Below are 20,739 nucleotides of genomic sequence, written 5' to 3' on the forward strand. Positions count from 1 at the left end.
GAGTCAATAGCCAAATGAAGGCAGAAGAAGGAAATTAGTATGCACATCCATTGATAGGGGAAGAAGTTATGATAGAAGTACAAATGAGAAAAGAAAATGGATAATTCTGCTTCTGTAAAGTTGAAATATTTTTGCCTAAAGAGAAAAAGTCCATCAAAATAAAATGGGAATCAGATATGTGAGGACACACAACTTTCACTAAATATCTCTAAGGCTCATTGTATATGGGTGATATAGAAGGAAGTGGTTCCATTTTACAAGGTTAAGTGTCTTTCTCCAATAGATCAAAGAAATAGGCAATTTCCAAAGGAAGGAATGCAAGTCATCAATAGCCGTATAACAAAATACTTCAAATCCCTCCAAATGAAAGAAAAGACCATTCAAATAGCCCTGAACTTTCAGGATGAAAATAATAGAGATCTAGTCTAGCCAATATGACCCTGAAAGGACAATGATTGTTGTTGAAAGGGATGTGGGAAATCTGGGACACTAATACATTGCTGGTGGAGCTGTGAAGTCATCCAACCTTCCTGGAGAGCAGTTTGGAATTGGGCCCAAAGGCCAACAACAATGTGCATACCCTTTGATCCAGCAATGCCACTACTGGGTCTATACCCTGAAGAGATCATGAAAAAGGTAAAAGTATCACTTGTACAAAAATATTCACAGCAGCCCTGTTTATGGTGGAAAAGAATTGGAAATTAAGTAAATGTCCTTCAATTGGGGAATGGCTTAACAAACTGTGGTATATGCATGTCATGGAATAACACTACTACTGTTCTATTAGAAACCAGGAGGGATGGGGATTCAGGCAAGCCTGGAAGGATTTGCATGAACTGATGCTGAGCGAAATCAGCAGAACCAAGAAAACACCGTACACCCCAATAGCAACATGGGAATGATGATCAACCTTGATGAACTTGCTCATTCTGTCAGTGCAACAATCAGGGACAATTTGGGGCTGTCTTCAATGGAGAAAACCATCTGTATCTAGAGAAAGAATTGTGGAGTTTAAACAAAGACCAAAGACTATTACCTTTAATTTAGCGGGAAAACCCGTTATCATTTTATGTAATTTTGCTATCTCTTATACTTTATTTTATTTTCCTTAAGGATGTGATTTCTCTCTCATCATTTTCAACTTAAATCACTGCATCAGATGGAAACAATGTAAAGACTAAGACTGCCTTCTTGGTGGTGGAGAGAGGGAAGCAAGATTAGGGGGGAAATTGTAAAACCCAAAATAAATAAAATCTTTCTTGAATAAAAAAAAAAGAAAATAAGAGAGATCTAAACTTAATGGACTTGCTCATTCCATCAGTGCAATTATCAGGCACAATTTAGGGGTATCTGTGATGGAGACTACCATTTGTAAGCAGAGAAAGAATTGTGGTGTTTGAACAAAGATCAGACTATTACCTTTAATTAAAAAATAAAACTACCTTACCTAATTATGTATTTTGCTATCTCTTATACTTTATTTTATTTTCCTTAAGGATACGATTTCTCTCTCATCATATTGAACTGAGATCAATGTATACCATGGAAACAATGTAAAGACTAACGAACTAGCTTCTATGGGAGGTGAGGGGAGGGAAGTGAGATTAGGGGGAAAATTGTAAAATTCAAAATAAATAAATTTAATTTAAAAAAAGGGAAAATAACAGAGATCTGCAGATTCAGGTATAGTCCCCTCTTTCTGACCCACAGTAAAGTTCACTGAAATCTGCCCCCCCCAAACAAAAGAGATGATAAGAACAATGAGAGGAGCAAAGTTCCTACAACTGCCTTCTGTCTCCTCAGTCCTAAGACAAAACCAAGGATGGAGAAAGGGAGGATGGAAACATCCATGTGAGGAGGGGAGGGAGGGAGTGTCCCCAAACACTGGTCCCTGCTTGTCTCCACCAACACCACCCCACCCCAACTCCTCATCCCCCAAGTACCAGACCCCCAGACAAAGGCCTGTACTGACAGGAAGCCCCAGGTAGGCTCAGCCCTTGAGGGCCAGTCACACCCAGGCTCAACTCAACACATACAAACATACATTTCCCCCACACACACACTCATGCTTAGGAATGATCGGACATATTTACACAAGACATACAAAATCAAAAATATGAACATCTGCCACCTGCCCTTACAGACATCCTCCTGAGGACTCACAAAAACCAATGGGGGGTGGTGGTGGTGGTGGTGAGACTTCATGAAAATCTTGGAGTTGGGGGGAAGGAAAATAAGGAGGATAAAGGGCCGACTGAGGTGGGACCAGAGAAAGGGGTACTTAACCTCCCTCACAGCCCTTTGGGCATTTGCAGGACCCTCACAGATGGTCAGTCTGGAAGATGGAGGGAAATGGGGGTAACGAAGGGGAGCTCTGTTGAGGGAGAGCAAGGCAAGTTGTGAGGGGGCCCAGATCTCCACCTTCTCCCCACTACCTCACATCCTCTGGCAGAGAAAAAAGAAGCTTCCTCTCAATATAGGGAGCTAGTAAAGTCACATCACTGAAGGGTGGGGCTTGTCTCTTCACTGAGCAGAGCAGGGAGAGACAGGGGGGCTCTGCTACCTGAGGCTCACAACAGCGGGGACCTTCCCCCAATATTTTCTCTCAGTCCCCATCATCCATCCTGACAAGAGAAGAGGGCCCAGGCCTAACCAGAAGCCCAGGGTTCTCAGGGAAGTTGGCTGGGTCTGGGGGTGGGGGACAGTAGTCCAGCTCAGCTTGGGGTGGGAGAGGGAGGCCGCTTTGTGGAAACTGGGAGAGGGAGGCCCAGGGAGGGGAGGGGGAGCTTTCCAGATGGAAGAGCACAAAAGCTGCAGCAGCATCTGTGGATCACCAGCCTTTGAACACCACTTGGGCAACCCACAGCCCCCAGAGCAGAAGAGGAGGGGGCTGGTCAGGGGGAGGGGGCAGGTCTCAGTCTCCTTTCTCTAGGCAGGAGGAGACACAGATGAAGGAGAGGTGTTTATGTGTGGAGTGCCCTGTCTAAATCCTATAGAAAGTAAACCTAAGAGAGAACTTCACCCTCCCTTATGGTTCAGTCTTCTCTACAAAGTGACTTCATAAATATCTTTCTCAAACTATTTCAGATTTGTGACTTTATTCTCTCCCAACACGAGCTGTCCTGCCTCTAGTGAACTGGCACAATGGAGACACAACTGGAATTCGAGTCACAAGACTTAGACTGCAGTTCTGCTTACTTACAGTGGGACCTAAGGCAAGCCATTTCAACTCACTAAACATCAATTTTTCATATCTATAAAATGGGAGTGATAATACCTATGCTAAGAAAATTACAGAGCCATTGTAGGGTTTGCAAATTGTTTTCCAAGATATAACATACTATAAAGCGATTATTATTATTAGAATTATTATTTGCTTATTATTTTTGACAGAGTTTACATAGTGTGCTGATGACTCATCATACATACTTTATATAAATGCACAGAATTACTGTTTGTTGTAACTCAGTAAAAGTATGGCAGTGTTCACTCATCTGCTGCAGACCCCATGAATATATCTTTAGGACAATTCTAGAATAAGGGACTGTAGGGCTCTCATGTTCCTCATGCTGTGTCCATGTGGTTGTCAGGTTTTCCCCTAGGTGTCTATATGTTGAAAACTTTTCATCCATACAGTTTAGAGATTAGGACCACTTGGTAAGCTATTAAAAATAGTGTTTCTGAATTTTTATGCATCGATCTTATGATTAGGAGATGGGGACAATAAATTTCTTCCATGACAATGTGAGGAATGTGGGGGTGTCTACTTTCCACAAGAATGTGAAGGGAGATTGCTAGTTTACATGACAAAGATGGGGGTCTGTCTGTATTTGTGCCCATGGGCAGGTATGTGCTTATAAGACAAAAGACTTAGTCCCATCCTGATCAAAACCTGAAATTAGATTACTTCTGCCCCATCTAGTTCTGAGTTAAACTAGTTTCTCTGTCCTCCTTTGAGCATGCTCAAGCAGGTTTCTGTTCACTCCCCTGTGCTCATTGGTACTGAACTAGAATTCACTTGCAAATTAGTATAATGAGCAGGAAGTGGGGAAAGGTATGGGGGTGAATATATCAAATAGAGTGTTACCCTTACCAATGATAGGCCTTAAGGAGGAGGAACAAGCCTTTCAAGCTCCATATAAGTCCCAGCATTGCCATGAAATGGGACCCCTTTCCTTAACAGAGGTAGTCCATCTTTGCAAAGATACTGTAGTAAAAGCCATTTTAATCAACCTGGACTATGTATTTATGATGCTGATCCATTGATAACAATCTTCCACATCTAGTACAATTCAATTTTGAATTCTCTGGGATATTCTGAGGCCACTATTTGCAATATAAACATTTGTCATCTGTTCTGTTTGGAAAGATTTAGCTTCTAATGGGAAATTTCAGCCACCAGTTCAAGTCTTGCTAAGTATTCGTTAGTTCCAGTCAAAAAGGAGAGAATTGGACCTTCCTGACATCTCTTCAATAAGCCTGCTATTGCCCCCACTCTTGTCCAGGGTTCATTACCCCACACCTGGGCTATGAAAATAGGATTTCTGCCTTCTTTAAGTCTCCTACTCTAATTCACCCTCCATTGGGCAAGTATATTGTTTTTCCTAAAATGCAGGGCCTATCTTGTCACCCCCATCCCCAATACATTTGAGTGCCTCCTTAGGACCTTCAACATCAGCTGAAAATATTCTCTTTGGAGGTCAAATCACTTCACAACTTGCCCTTTCTGCATTTCCAGTCTTATTAGGCATTATACTACTACAGTTCCCCCATTAATTCTGGGATGCAGTGAAATTCTCCTCCTTGCTGTATCTTGAATATGATGACATCTCCCAACTAATGCATTTTCCCTGGCTTTTGGCCAGTACTGTTCTCGTCTAACTTCTCAAGTTTCATAGGGCAGAGGGCACTTCCTTGGAGTCCAGACTATTTGAATTCTCATTCTGATGCACACCCTTACAAGCCATGCTATTAGATGACCCAGTAGAAGACAGAAAAAGAAAAACGAAATCCCCCTGGAAATATGTGCAAGGTCCAGAGAGTTGGGGGGAAGCTAGCTGTGAAGAAGAAAAGAGAAAAGGGACCCCTAGCAATGAGGGTTGGGGAAAATGTGTGAAGTGACAGTCAGGTCACTAGAGTATAGAACACTGTCCTGAACAGTCAAGGGCCCTGATGTCAAATTCTGCTTCAAAACATGCTGACTACCTTTGTAAGTTTGGGAGAGCCCACTGAATTGTCTAAGCTGCTTGGGTCTTTAAATGATAAAGTTGGACTCAGTAGCCCTAAGGGTTCATTCCAGCTCTAAATGCCTGATAATATCAGTGACAGACAAAATGAAAGCACTAATTATTTTGGGGTCATTGTGAAAATCAGGTCCAAAGCTTCTAAGTAGCAAAGAGAGATAAAGCAAAAGTTGTAAACAGAGAGGAAGGTTTCTGAGGAGACTATTCTTTGAAGGCAAGATGAGCTAAATTCAGATCCTACTTCACATTCTCAATAAATGTTTAAACTTGGGGAACTCACATAGAGTGTGTCAACCTGTTTCCTATGATATCATATAAACAAGTTGGACTCAATGGTTCTTCGCAGCTCTAAACCTATTACCTTATTAGTGATGGGAAGAAAAACAAAAGACTAATCATGATTGGGTGAGAAGGAGAGTAAGGGAAAATAAAATATTTTGAGATGGGAGGGAGCAATGAAGTTAGACAGAGACAGAGAGAGACAAATCAGACAGGACTAAAGACAGTGAGATATATAAAAATAAAAGGGGAGCAGGTGAGTGAGATATCATGAAAAATCTAAGAATTTGGAAAAAGAAGAAAGACACAGAGACAGAGACAGAGAGAGAGAGAAAAAGAGCCACGTGATAATGAGCATCAGAGACAATTATGTAGGACAATGAATTAAGAGAGCCCAGGTGAGAGTGAGGTACCTAAGGAAAGAACCACTTGGTAACTGTAGAAGGCAGTGTCCTAGTGGTTAGAGCACTCTCCTTAGAGTGGAATCACTGAATTTAAATCCCTACACAGTTTTTGACAAAGAACCTTTCTTACTCTGCTGAGATAACTAAAACGTTGTCTGTTTCTTTTTCCTCCTCAGCAGATTCATTGAGTGGGATTTGATGGGGCCTATTGATAATCCCTCTGGATTCCAGAAAGAGAAAAGGCTGTTCTCTGGGATTCAACTCTGTTAGTAAGTTATAGCGAATCAGTCACTAGGGATGAGGAGACAGAGGAAAGGCTCCACTGGAAATCAATGATTGTGCAATGGGAGGAATATTTAGAGGAAAATATCCAGGTCCTCTAGAAGATTCTTCTAGAGAGTCACAATGACCTGAGTCCAAATCCTTGTTAATATTCTGATTATTTGGGTTTGAGAAATCCAGAATGCCTTAGCTTCTCTGTTCTGATAAACTATAATAGAATTGAACTCAGTGGTCCCTAGGATTAAATTCACCTCTAAATGGACCAAAATTATCATGAAAAAAGAAAAAAGACCACGTTTTATGGGTGAAAAATAGAATAAGGAGAAAAAGTTTTTGAAGACAAGACAGAAAGGAGGAGGAGGAAGAGGAGGAAGAAGATGATGATGAAGAGGAGGAGAAGAGCAAGAAAGGAAAGACAACCACATATTACGGAATAATAGAGTGATGGAGGTGCTCATTATGCAGGAAAATGAGCTAAAAAGAAGAGATTACAAGTGAGGGAGGGATTTTAATGGGAGAGAAATCTATCACTTGTAGAGTAAACCAGCAAGGAGTCCTATTAGAGTCTTAGAGTTTGGAACTGATTACTTGATTTAAAATCCTACATTGACTTCTGACAAAGCTTGTATATTTTGGTGAATTTTCTTTTCACTTGGCATTGTTGACTTCTTTTATTGAAATCATCTGGCTCAACTTGGTGGTATCTAACAGTGGTGAAGTTCAATGTTAGGAATCCCAGAGAGAAATGGTTGTCTACTTGGTATTAAGCTTCTAATGAATTTATAGAGAGAGAGTTAGAGGCAATCAGGCATTGAGCAAGAGAACGATGCATCCAAAGGAAAAAGAAGTGTGTACAGTGAGAGGAACATGTAGAGGAAAGCAGCTAGGTCTCCTAGTGTATACTTCTTAAATGTCAGAACCACTTGAGTTGAAATCCTAGTAATTATTCTGAATATTTTACACTGAGTAATTCTGTTAGAACCTCTAAGCTTTTCTCTTACTTTAATATTTTCTGGACTCAGTGGCTTCTAGGGTTAGTTTCATCTCTAAATGTATGAACGCAGCCATCAAAGAGAATAAAGGAAAGACCTCTTATTTATGGTTGTTACTTAGGAAAACAGATGAAATACATTTGAGGGGATGATAGAGAAGAGGAGAGAGAGTTAGAGAAGAGAGCAAGAGTCAGAGAGAGACATAAGGAAATAACAACAGATAGTGTCAATCAGATAAGAAGAGAAAATCAGGGCAATACAATAAGAAATAGAAGAGAGATAGAACATAAAAGAGAAAAACCACATGATAATGATCAAGAGAGTGATGAAAGAGCCCACTATGGAGGAAAATGAGAAAGAAATAAGTGACTGCAGGTGAGGGTGGGATAATATCAGAGTGGTTCAGAGAGAGAAAGAGAGAATCAGATACAAAGTTGAGAGCCAGAAAGGAGCTAGGCAGCACTGTGGATTGACCATCTACCCTGAAGTCAGGAGGACCTGAGTTCAAATCTTTCTTCAGACACTTAATAATTGCCTAGCTGTGTGTCTTAACCCAAGTGCCAGAAATAAAACATAAAAAAGATGAGAAACAGAGCAAAGCAGAACAGAATGGAAACCATTAAATAAAGAGCAAAGCAATGTTGGAAGAGAGCATTTTGGGGTGTTCAAATGCAAAGGGAGATGAAAAGTTCTAAAGAAAGAGAACCCCTGAGAAAAGTAGAGCAGATCAGTTAGGTGTACTAGCTGGTTAGGCCATTATACTAACCTATACTCTTTAGCCCATTATACTTGAAGTTAGTCGAGTTCCAATTCCTGATCAAGTGGAGACAAACTTTCTAAATCTGTAGAAAACCAGTATCCACTGTAGCCTCTGTTTTTATCTCAGTTCATTTCTTCTGCTGGATTTATTTGTATTTAATGACACTCCAGCTCTATGAGTCTCTGGTTTCCAGAAATAAAAAAAAGTCCACTTGGAATTTACTTTGGGAGAGAGAGAGAGAGAGAGAGAGAGAGAGAGAGGCAAGTGTCCACAACAAATGGATATGTGTGGGTCGTTGGGAATATGTAGAACAAAACACCTAGATATCCCTGTGGACCCATCTTGGAAGTCTGAAAGGTCTGAGTTCAAATCTTCATTAACATTATTAATTAGTGCTTGATCCTGGGCAAATTCATTAGAATATCAATCTCTGACCTCTGAAATTGCTCATTGGCCCCTAGAGAATCTTCCAGCTCTAATTTATGATCCTATTGGTGATAGGGATCAAAAGAAAAGACCAGGTATCATTAACTGGTAATTAGAGGAAGGAAATAAAGAATGAAGTAGCAAAGGAAGGATTGAAAGACAGGCAAACAGACAGGCAAAGGAAAAACCAGAATGAGAGAGATAGAGACAGATGGAAATATAGAGATCAGCATAGAGAGTGGCTTTGAGATAATAGAGAAAGCCACAAACAGATACACCAGTAGAGAGAGACAGAAAGATACTCACTCTCATAGAACCACAAGATAGTGGGCAAGGGCAATAGAAAAGAGCCCATTATGGAGGAAGCTGAGGAATGCAGTTAAGAGATCCCAGTGAGTGATAGATAGTGAATGAGATATTGAGAGTGAAAGACACACAGATAGAACTATGTGACAATGAGAAATAAATTGAGGAAATAGATTACTAACCACAAAATTGTGGAATAGGGTTTGAGACTATAGAGGATGGATAGGTGTTAAGAAGAAGAGTCACCACATAATTGTAAGGTAAGCCAGCTTGTCTTAGTGGTAAAAACATACTGATTCTTAGATTTTATAGCCCAACAACATCTCTGAATTTTTTACTTTAGAAAAGTCATTTCAACTGTGTCAGCCTCATATTTTCTATAGTAAAATCATGGATCTGGATGTGCTAGTTTATAAAGGAGGGAATAGTTCATCAAAGTGTATAGAACAGAGAAAAGACAGTTGGGAAGGGGGTGGGTAGTAAGTGTGTATCAAAAAGATGTGTCACTTTGTGGAATGATCTTTGAAATCTGGGGGACCTGAGTTCAATTCTTGCTTCTCGTTGTTTATAAACATTTCAAACTGGACCATCTCTAAGGGTGGGAAAACTTCTATTTGTTATCAAGAAATGTAATTGAACTCAGTGGTCTTTACCATTCCTTTCAAATTTCTGGCCCAAAAATTTAGGTCCATCTAATAAATGAGGAAATATAGTATATGCCTTTCCCATGGCTTTTCCCCACCTTGGTACTGTCCTACCTATTGAGAATTCATAGGGCATAGGTCACACCCTTAGAGTCTAGACTATTTGAGTTCTCATTTTTTTGCTTACACTGACAAGTGATACTATCAGATAACCCAGTGGATGACAGAAAGAGAAAAAAGGAAGCTCCTTTGAAATTTCTATGAGAGACAGAGTTGGGGGGAAGTTAGTAGTGAGGAAGAGATAGAGAGAAGGGGCTAGTAGCAATGAGGGAAATCTGTGAACTGGCACAGTCAGGTCATCTAGAGGATAGAACCCTGTCCTGGTTAGACATGAGACTCGATTTCAAATTCTGTTTCAAAACATGCTTACTAGTATGATTCTGGTTAAGGCACTGGAATTGTATAAATTGCTTCCTTTTATTTCAAAATGATGATATTGCAGTCAGTGGGCTTTATGGTTCATTCCAGTTCTTATTATCTTATACTATCAGTGACAGAGATAAAACAAAGAAACTATTTTTAGGTCAGAGGGACAATGAGACAAAAATATTCTGAGCAGAACAGAGAGAGAGAGAGAGAGGAGAAAGGTTTCTGTGGATGGTAAGGTATATGAGGGCCCTGGTCATGGAAGTCAGGGTGGGTTCAGTTTGAGTGTTAATTCACATTCTACATAAATGTTTGATCTTGGACAAATCATCTAGATTATTTTTACTTCTGATTCATTTGAGATAAGGATTTGATGAGTTGGATTCAATGACCAGTTAGATTCCCCCTAGGTCTAGATCTATGATCTTATTAGTGAGATAGAGAAAATTTATAAAAATTTGTAATTGGGTAACTGGGTAAGAACTTGAGCATCCTTCTGAGGATGGAGTGAAGAGAGGAGAAAGAAAGGGAAAAAGAGGGAATGAGAGATTGGGGAGATCAGGGAGGAAACAGAAACTGGGATGTGAGGGAAGGAATGAAAAAAGGAAGCATAAAAAGAGAGGGAGATAAACACATGGACATATAGAATTGAACCTATGAGAGGGCAAGAGATAGTTAGATAGAAACAGTTATAGAGATGAGAATCAGAGATAGCACAAAACTCAAGAAAAGAGAAAGATAACTCTAAAAGACAAGGAATGAGGAAAGAGATCTTTTTGGGAACAATGAGCAATTGATTTATGAGACCCAAAGAAATGAAAGGTTAGGAACCATGGCAAGTGTGAGACAAACCTGTCAAGTGTTCTGGGCCATAGGGCAGTGTTCTCAGGATTGAAAGTCTTTTTACTCTACATCAGTGGATGATAAGATCTCTTACTCTGGAGAAATCCCTTTGTCAAACTCAATTTTCATCTTAGTCATTTTATGAGACTGGGTTTGATGGTGTCTAAAAGACTCTCTACTGCCGAGGTTTTATTTACAACACCGGCTTCTTTATGCTAGTCTGTCCTCTTACTCACCAGTCCAACGCATGATGAGTCTTCGGGGTACCTCCGGCCCCCACTCTTTGATGGGGGAAGAACCAGACAGAGCGCCTGAGGTGGATAATGAGTCTTTATTCTTCTGTGATCACATCCCGCTCTCTCCCAACCTCTCAGCAGACACTTTTATCCCTTCTGTCCTCCCTCCCATGAACTCTTACCCAATGAGGGGCCGAGTTCTGTAACATTCCCTTATAAGGTAATTATGTTTCCCCCGCTAAGCGACCGCCAAGCCTCTTCTCCCCGCCCCCAACATCTCCCCCTTTCTGTTTTACAAGGTTATCACTTGGTGTGACCTTAAGCGGTGCTGAGGTTAGCCTTAAGCGGTGTCATTTCTACTGGCCTCTGATAGCCGGGGGCGAGGAACCCTGTCTTAGGTCATCTCCTTCAACCCAGGACCTTGCCCGTCCTAGGCGTCCGACACCCTCAGGGCCTGTCTTAGGTGGCTGGGTTAGGAGGGGTTGCCCGTCTTGGGGTTTACCTCGTCTTACCCCTAGGTGTCACATGTCATGCATGGCAGCTAGCCAGACTTGGGGATCCTCCCCCGTCTCCATGGCCATGAAGGCTTTCTGAGTAAGAAGCATATAGCCCCTCTGTCGCCTAGCTAGGCGGCAGAAACAGACAACAAGTAGGGTGATTCCCAGAATCAGCGTCCTTGTTCACCCTCAAGGGGGTACCCTCCCGCCATCTGGCAATCCCTCCATGGTATGGGATCCTCGATGTCTTCCCCTGTGGCCACACATGAGGGGCCCCACCGAAGAATCATGAAGTGCCGTTGAGTTTGATTCACCAGGGGTCGCCAACCCAGAAGGCCTCGGAGCTGGGTCCCCTTTTTTGTCCCTGCTGGGCTGACAGTCGTCTGCGGGAAAAGGCCGACGCAGGGGTCAGTCGGGGCAGTGCTATAGTTAAAATCGTTCTGCCCTGTGGAGTTAAAGTTCCAGGACCGATTTTCTTCCCCGATGTCGAAACATAGGGAGTTGTTCAGGTCCCAGCAGAAGGAGTTGTGGGCCAGTGCTTCAGCGGGGTCCATATATGCAGAAGGGAGCCCCATCGATGTATTGGTCACTAGCAGCCGAGGGTAGATCGGGGAGTTCCGTGCTACCGGAAGGGGAGAGGGAATAACTCGGAGTATTCCCCATGTCGGATTTCCTTCAGATGGAGCACCTCCAAGGACCCCTACGACGATCAGAAGGCCTGAAAAAGGAAGAAATTCCTCTCACCCCGTAGGGTTGGGCATTAATCAAGGTCTCTTATCTTGTAAACAGGGAGCCATCTTTCTGGCTCTTCTATCTTATCCTCGGGATGAAATGACAGGTGGCCCTGTCTTCTGTTCTTTACCGTTACAGGGCCATGCCAACCTCCCTCTTCATCTCTCCACATGACTTTAGAGCCTGGTAGGGCCTTGGTGGGAGAGGGCAGGAGCGTTGGTTCTTTCTTAGCATGTCCTTTTGGGGAGAAAAATCTCTGGGCGGCTGTAGTGCCGTCATCCCTGACTTGTAGGAAATTCATGGTAAATAGTACCTGAGACAGGTCTAAATGGGTCAGTGACCTGCCAACTCCCCCTTTCTGTTTAAAGAGCGTAGTTTTGAGTGTGCGATTTGCTCTTTCTACCAAAGCTTGGCCAGTGGGATTGTAAGGGATCCCGGTGGAATGGGAAATGGAAAATTCTTTGCAAAAGGAAGCAAAGGCTCTCGAGGTGTAGGCGGGCCCATTATCGGTTTTGATAGCCGAGGGGACGCCTAAGACAGCCATCTGGGCATATAGATGTGAGAGAACGTGTTTAACCGCTTCTCCTGGCTGTAGAGAGGTGAAGGTGAAGGAGGAGAAGGTGTCCACCGAGACATGGATGTACTTACGACCCAGGTGAGTAATGTCCATCTGCCAAAGAGCATTGGGGCCGTCCCCACGTGGGTTAGACCCCTCCGCAGGGAGGGCTTGTCTAAAGGGAGCACAAGAAGTGCAGGAGCGCACAATTTGGCGAGCCTCCTTCCGGGGAATGCTGTATAGGCGCCGGAGCGACCTGGATGACAAGTGATACTTACCATGTGCCAGCTGGGCAGGTGTGGACAGGTTTAACAAGAGAGCCCTATCTGCCTCCGCATTGCCCTGGAATATGGGGCCGGTGGAAGAAACGTGAGAGCGCACGTGAAGAACAAACAGGGGGTGGTTTCTATCACGGAGGGAGGATTGCAGCTGTGTAAGGAGTGGGCTAATGGAAGAAGTCGAGGAAATGAAGGCATCTTCTAAACGAGGGATTAGCATGGCACAATACATACTGTCAGTAATAAGATTAAAAGGGGTGTCTCTGTAGAGACGGAAAGCCTGAAGTATAGCATATAGTTCATTCTTCTGAGTGGAGTCAAAGGGGGTATCAAAAATCCAGGTGGCGGGTCTAGCAGGGTCATGGACCACAGCACGGCCCAACCTGGTAGCGTCAGTGAAGACATTAGGGCCAGTCACTGGTTCTGGGGACACTAGAGGGCGCGGGCGGGAAAGGTGCAGTTCAGCGAACACTCTAACCATGGGAGGTGGCGTGAGTCTGGTCTGAGAGAGGGTAGTCAGGACAGTGGCCCAAGCGATAGATCTATCAACTAGCGAGTGGGTCACCTCCTCTGGGAGGGTAAAGTTGAGGACAGGCAAGAGGCCAAAGAGACGCTGGCGTCGCTCTGAGGCCTGAAGGCAAAATAAGGCCAGGGCCTCCCACCGGTCCCGGATGATGCTCTTAGTGGTCCGGGGGTATAGCCATTCAAGGCATCCATGTCTCTGGAATAAACATCCCCAGCCAAGGGAACTGTCCCCCAGTGTGTGGAAGAGGACAGGCGACTCCGGGTCGTATTGAACCAAGAAGGAAGAGGTTCTGCGGAAAATTTCCGAGAGCGCCTGTCTTGCCTGGGGGGTCCAACTTCTAGGGGATGACAGATGGGAGTCGCCTTTAAGGACATCATATAGAGGTTGCATTAAGGAGGATGGGAGGGGCATAGCGGGACGCAGCCACTGTATGGCGCCAACAAGCCTCTGAAAATCATTAAGAGTAGTGTATCCCTCGACGTTGATCGGAGGAAGTGCCCTACTAATCTTTCCCGGAAAAATCCTATGCCCCAAGTAATCATAGGGGAAATCCATCTGTACCTTTTCCGGGGCTATGTGAAGCCCCTTCTTGCGGAGGACATGGGTGGTGCGTTGCAAGCAAGCCCGAGCCCCCGTCACAGAAGGTGCTGCAATCAAGATATCATCCATGTAATGTATGAGCATGCAATTCGGGAATTCTTTTCTGATAGGATGTAGCAGAGTATCCATGTAAAGCTGGCACAGGGTGGGGCTATTGGCCATTCCCTGCGGTAGGACGGTGAACTGATAACGTTTACTGGGGGCTTGGAAATTGATCGCGGGGAGGGAAAAGGCAAATTTTTCTTTGTCCTCCAGGTGGAGGGGAATGCTACAGAAGCAGTCTTTAACATCAATCACTATAATAGTCCTCCCTTGTGGGACTGCAGTGGGCATAGGGAGACCAGGTTGGAGGGTCCCCATGGGTACCATGTTGGCATTTACTGCCCGAAGATCAATCAACATTCTCCAACTCCCCCCTTTCTTTTTTATGACAAAGACGGGGGAGTTATACGGGCTAAGGGACGGTTCCACTTTGTTCTCGCGCAGGAGGGTCATTACTATGTCTGTGAGGGCGATGAGCTTTTCTTTTGTCAGGGGCCACTGCTCAACCCAAATAGGTTTCTTATTAATCCATGTTATTCTGGGGGAAAAGCTCATCTCTAGAGTGGCCCCAATTAATTTCCCCGCAGGCTATCAGGGGTGGCAAGTGTCAGGTTAAGCTGGCTCAAGATGTCTCTACCCCATAATGAATAAGGGAGGTCGGGTAGGCACAGTGGGGTGAAGAGTCCAGATTCTTCCAAAGCTGACCACCGTAAGGCGTGTGCTGCTTTCATGGCAGATCTATTGCCCCCCACCCCCGTCACTGCTTGAGGGCTCTGTAGGAGTGGCCACTCGGGCCTCCACTGTCCCCTATTTATGACAGAGCAATCGGCTCCAGTGTCATTTATCCCTTCGAGCTTCTGATTTTCCACCGTGACGGTTAACAGTGGTCGCCCAGAGCTGACCGGGTGGACCCAGTTCACATGAGCGGGAGGGGTCCGCAAGGGCAGCGCCTTTCCCACCTCTTGGCCCTGTTTTACCAAGGTGGGAAAGGGGTGGGGGTTTGTGACCCTTACGGATGTGGGACTTCCGGGACCAAAAATGACCTGGGTATGGGTGACTAAGTCCACACATCTCTCAGCCCCTGTGATGAGCGCTGGGAAAGTAGTTAGCTCGATGGGAATCATCGAGGTTTCCCAAGGCCCGATCTCTCTCTGCTGTGTCCCTTCTCTATAGTCAACCCTCACGGGGATAGTCACAGTGATGGGGCCGCTGTCTTCGAGCACGGGGGGGGGGGGGGGCCCGCGGCCGGGCCCCTCCCTTTCCCTTTTCCCGACTTCCCTTTGGATTGGCAGAACCTGGCTATGTGACCTGGCTTTCCGCAGGAATAACAGGTCGGAACTGAAGTGGAGGGGGGCCGCTGCCTGCACTGTGCTTTGAGGTGCCCTGGCTTTCCGCACCCAAAACAGGTGGGTCTCATCTGCATACCGCGAAGGGCGGTCAGGAGGCTATCCTCCCGGTTCTCCATGGCAGTCACTAAGGCTTGAATTGAATCCTCGCTGGGCATGTCCAGCAATTTGTCAACAATTTCTTCTAATGAAGCGTCGGGGGGAAGGCTGCTAATGGCTGCGATCCCTTTGGGGCGAAGTCCCTCTTTAATCAATTGTCTCATAAGTAGATCAGATCCCGGGGTGTCTCCCATTATACGAGTCACTGTCTCTTTAACCTCGTTCACAAATGAGAGGGGTGTCTGATCTGCTCTCTGCTTCAGCCCAACCAACTTCTGTGTGGCTCTCCCCCCTTTCATGGCTCCAATCTTATCCCAAGCTGCAACATGTGTTTCTTTAACAGTCTCTAGCTCAAACTGGCCATACCGGGCCTGAACAGCAGGGTCCGTATAGGCTCCAGTTCCACACAGGAGGTCAATGGCTAAATCCAGGGGAGTATAACCCCGGGATTTTGCCAGCTTAGAGGCCTCTCTGCGGGCCTGAGCCTTAAAAGCTAAATATGAGGAGGCATCCAGGCACGCGGCTGCAATTTCGTCAAAGTCAGCAGGGGTCCAAGGGTGCGTAGCGAAGAGGTTTTGCATCAGTCTTTTTACATAAGGGGAGCTTGGGCCGTATTTAGTCACGGCCTCCTTAAGTTCCTTAAGCATCTTAAAAGGGACAGGGCGGTAGTCTCGGGCTCCGGTAAGGGGGTCCATAAATACCGGGTAGAGGCCCCAGTCATCCCAGTCCACCTCCTCCCCTTTCTCTATTGCTATGGAGGCACTCGCGGCAAGTAGGCCGGATGGGCGGAGCCCTTGAGGGGATCTCTGAAGGGCGGACAAGGAACACGGGGGATTTTTTGCCTCTGTTTCCTGGCTGGGCCGCCAAGTCTGGGGCGCGGCAGCTGTCCAATCAGCGCGGACTCCTCCCTCCTCGTCAGCAGCCTCCCGGTCCCACCTACTCACGCTCCTCTTCCTGCCACCCCTGAGGACTGTTTGCACCCCTCCCTTCCCGCGCTCGGAAACTTCCGGCCCTGAATCTCTATGTGCGTCACATTCATCGCCCTCCCCCTTTCCTTTCTGTCTCGGTAAGGAGGGGCATGCGGCATTTTCTTCTCCCTGGGGGCCCCTTGTTCCCCCATTGTTTCTTCTAAGTTCCTCCCATGGATACAGGGGAGGGGGTGGCCTTCCCTCTTCCTCTGAGCTCTCTGAATCCGATCCCGCCAACGAGCTACCCACCTGAGTGCTGATTGGTCGTGCCAAAGTCACCTTCTGGGGATGCAGGGCTGCATCCACTATCTTATACACTGTAAAATCCTCAGGGGTCAGTTTTCCCGGGCAGGTGTCATCATAGGAGGCCATCTGCTGCCCTACCACCTTCCATTTACCTGGTTGGATCCCACTATGTTGCACCCAAGGGCAGATGTTCCAGATATTCTCAACAAAAGCACGGCACGTCTTGATAGGTAATTTACAGCCATGCTTAGCGCAGAGTTTATAAAGCTGCGCTGCAACGACCCCTTTCTCCTCCGGCTGAAAGGCGGGAATACTATTCCGGCCCCCCATGCTGTCTACTAGCCGAGGCTGCAATCCTAACAGGTGGCAGAACTGGAAAATTCCCGTTCGGCAAAAGAGAAGGAGGCAGCAGGGCACAATCAGACAGGCCAGCACGGCAAGGAGCGTGATTAGAGCGGAAGGAGAAAGGGAAGAGAAAGGAAGCATAGTCAACACAATAGGGATATGTCCTTCAGGCAATATCTGAGAGTAAACGCCCTCTCCTTCCTCCCGGTCGGAAACGACCGAGGCTGTCTGGAGAATACGACCAGCGGATTCAGACGTTCCCTAGCAAAATCAGGTCCCTGTTCCGGGCGCCACTTGCCGGGATTTTATTTACAACACCAGCTTCTTTATGTTAGTCCGTCCTCTTACTCACCAGTCCAACGCATGATGAGTCTTCGGGGTACCTCCGGCCCCCACTCTTTGATGGGGGAAGAACCAGACAGAGCCCCTGAGGTGGATAATGAGTCTTTATTCTTCTGTGATCACATCCCGCTCTCTCCCAACCTCTCAGCAGACACTTTTATCCCTTCTGTCCTCCCTCCCATGAACTCTTACCCAATGAGGGGCCGAGTTCTGTAACATTCCCTTATAAGGTGATTATGTTTCCCCCGCTAAGCGACCGCCAAGCCTCTTCCCCCCGCCCCCAACACTCTACCTCTATGATCATCTGCTTGTCAGAGAGGGAAAATCATGCCTACTTGTTACTAAGTTTGAATAGAGTGAGAGTTAAGGAAAATGAGGTAATGCAATTGGGCTCATTGGTCCCTATGGTTCCTTTCTCATATGGATCTGTTTTTATGGTGCTGACAAAGAACAAAGGGGAAAACTGTTATCATTTGAGTGGGAATTAGTAGAAAAAAATAACTTTTGACTAAGTGATAGAGAGGAGAGTGAAAAGGAAGGTCAGAGAGAGGGACAAACAGTGACAGGGAAGGAAGAAATAAGATGAGACAGAGGGACAGATTCATATCTGGAGATGGAGAGTGGCAGTGAGATAGGTAGAGTAAACTACATACAGATACAGAGAGACAGAGAGAGAGAGAGAGAAAGAGAGGAACATACAAACAGAATCACAGGAGAGTAATCAGGGGAGTTTGGGAAGAGACACCTGCCCAGTGTTGATTAAGGTGTATGTAGGTACCATAGTGCATAGAAAATTCTCCTTAGAGTTCAGTCTTTGAGTTTATATCCGAATACAGCTGCTGACAAACTCTAGTTCTCTGGAGAAGTAACTTAATGAATTTCAGCATCAATTTTCTTTCCTTTAAATAAATATACTTTGCTGGTTTTTATAGTGTCTCATGGCCCTCCAGCTCCATGACCTTCTAGATAGCAGAGAGTGTGTAGGATATCCACTTGGGGTTAATCTTCTATTAGGCAGAGATAGAGTTAGACAGAATCACCCATTGAGGATGGGGAGACAGAAAGATGGATTCATGGGAAATAGGTGTTTGTGCAGTGGGGTCATATGAGAACCAAACAGCCAGGTCTCCTAGTAGACTGTTCTTTGAAGTCACAATGAATTCACTCAGAGTGTCTAAGCCTCTATCTGTTGTTTTATGATAATGGATTTGGTAAAGAGAGAGGGAAAGAGAGAAGACAGCTAGACTAGGCAAAGAAAGAGATAGAAAAAGAAAATAATATTTATTATTGGGTGCAAATGAATACTTGGGAATAGAGCTTTGAAGAGGGACAGGGTAGAGATGGAGACAGAGACAGGAAGACAAAGAAAGACACAGAGAGAACAATAGAGACAGAGATAGACTGAGAGACAGAAACAGAGAGATACAGAGAAAGAGAGAAAGAAACAGAGAGAGAGATAAAGAGAAAGACAAAGACAGAGACGTAGAGAACAAGATAGAGACAGAGACAGAAACAGAATGAGATAGAGACAGAGAAAGGGGCAAAGAGAGACCAAGAGAGACAGAAAGTTAGGGGAAATCAGGCATCCAGGATGAAAAGGAGAGGGAGGGATCAGTGAAACTCCCTAGAACTGTGTGCTTTGTGGGTGAAGGGGAGTTGAATAGAATATATAGAGTAAAACACCCAGGTCCCTTAGTAGAACCTTCTTGGAAGTCAGAATGACCTGAGTTCAAATACTCCTTCATAGTCTGTGAAAATGCTTGACTGTGGGCAATCTAGTTTTTATGGAGCAGCCTCTGTCAGCACTTTGACCACAATGTAGTTGGACTCAGTGACACCTCCAGATGCTTCCACTCAGGATCATAGTCATGAAAGTGATGCAAAGGAAAATGAAGAGAATTGGAATGTAATAGAAAGAATTTGGGTGGAGATATAAATTGACTCTTGAGATGTAAATTGACTTGAAGTAGAGAATTATGATAGAACTAGGAATGTCTGTAATCTTGGGTGGAGACCCTCTTAAAGTACCAGTGTTCAATGTAAAATTTGTATCCTGATCTCCTTAGGCTTTACCCTCTATCTAATTGTGGGTTGAGTATAGGGGAAGGAAGTTTACCTTTTGCCCTCTGGATGACAGACAAGACATGAAAACCTTAGCAGGACTCCAGTTCAGGGCTGGCTCAGTCTTCTCTGACCATGGCCCAGCCAAGGCTGCTTGGCGGTTCTTTTATCTCTCTCTCTCTCTCTAGCCCTTCCTATGTCTGGTAACCTTTCTAATAATTTTTGTTTAATTTCCAGCCATGCTTTCCCAGTCTGGATAATGATTCCTCAAAGGCAGAAGGGAACCCAAGTAGTCAGAGGCTACATTTTGGCGACCAATGAAGGGATTCTCTGCCCAGACTGGGAAACTGGATCGAGCTAGGTAGGTGAGCACACCCTTTTTTAGATCCTAGATTCTTAGAAAGGTAGGAAAAATCCTTGGACCATTAGCCCTCCTTCTGTGTTTACCTTTTTCTGGAAAATGGGAAAAAGGGTGAGTTTGTGGGTTGTCAGCAAAGCTGATTCTACGTGCTGTTTGGCAGTAGCCCTGGAGTGGGCCTGTCCTGTTTTCAGACTGACTGGAGCAATGGCAGTTTTGAGGTGTGTTTAGTTTATATCCCACTGTGAGTGAGGGTAGTTCAGGAAGGACATTGAGTTTCTGTCCAATTGACATGTTTGCCTACCTATAAATTGATCTAGAATTAAAATATCGGGGTGGGGGGGAATCCGTTACCAATACTCCTCCCGCATCTGAGTACTTGCTCCCTGGCCAGAATTAGACTTGACAAAAGGAAAACATCTGAGCTCCTGGAAATTGTCATTGGGTGGTACTCTTATTTATATTTTTCTTTCTCTTTGAAATGCTCCCTCTCATTCTCTGCCACCCCCACCTTGTGCAGAGGGAGGGTGTGTTAGGGACTGTTGTGTATAGGAATATTGTAAACTATCATCCCCTGGTATTCTTGAGCATCAGAGTCTTGTTTTACTAAGTACCATGGGAGTGGGTGTGGATTAGGGTCTGGGAAGGATATTTAAGCACTTGCATTCTAGTGAATAAAGGGAGCACTTGGATATCTTCCTTGTCTCCCACCCCTTCAAAGCTCCCCTGTGGAAAGGTGAATGGAGTCCAGAAAGGGACTCAACATATGGTACCCATACAGGGACAATAAAGGCAGAGTTATCTGAGTAATGTCTGGTATAAGGACACAGCAGATGCAAGCAAGATGAACCAGGAAGATATCTTGGAGCAGAGGACTCCAGAGAAGGTAACAAATTTGCCAT

The 20,739-nt window shown here is 45.0% G+C and overlaps 1 long non-coding RNA gene across 4 annotated transcripts in view; it reads right to left on the bottom strand.

Annotated features, from left to right (window-relative positions):
* Positions 1-20,739, bottom strand: part of LOC141496921 (uncharacterized) — a 1,073,688-nt gene that overhangs the window by 886,088 nt on the left and 166,861 nt on the right. The window lies entirely within an intron of this gene.

This window comes from Macrotis lagotis, chromosome X (assembly GCF_037893015.1).
Source record: "Macrotis lagotis isolate mMagLag1 chromosome X, bilby.v1.9.chrom.fasta, whole genome shotgun sequence".
In the NCBI taxonomy this organism is placed as follows: Eukaryota; Metazoa; Chordata; class Mammalia; order Peramelemorphia; family Peramelidae; genus Macrotis; species Macrotis lagotis.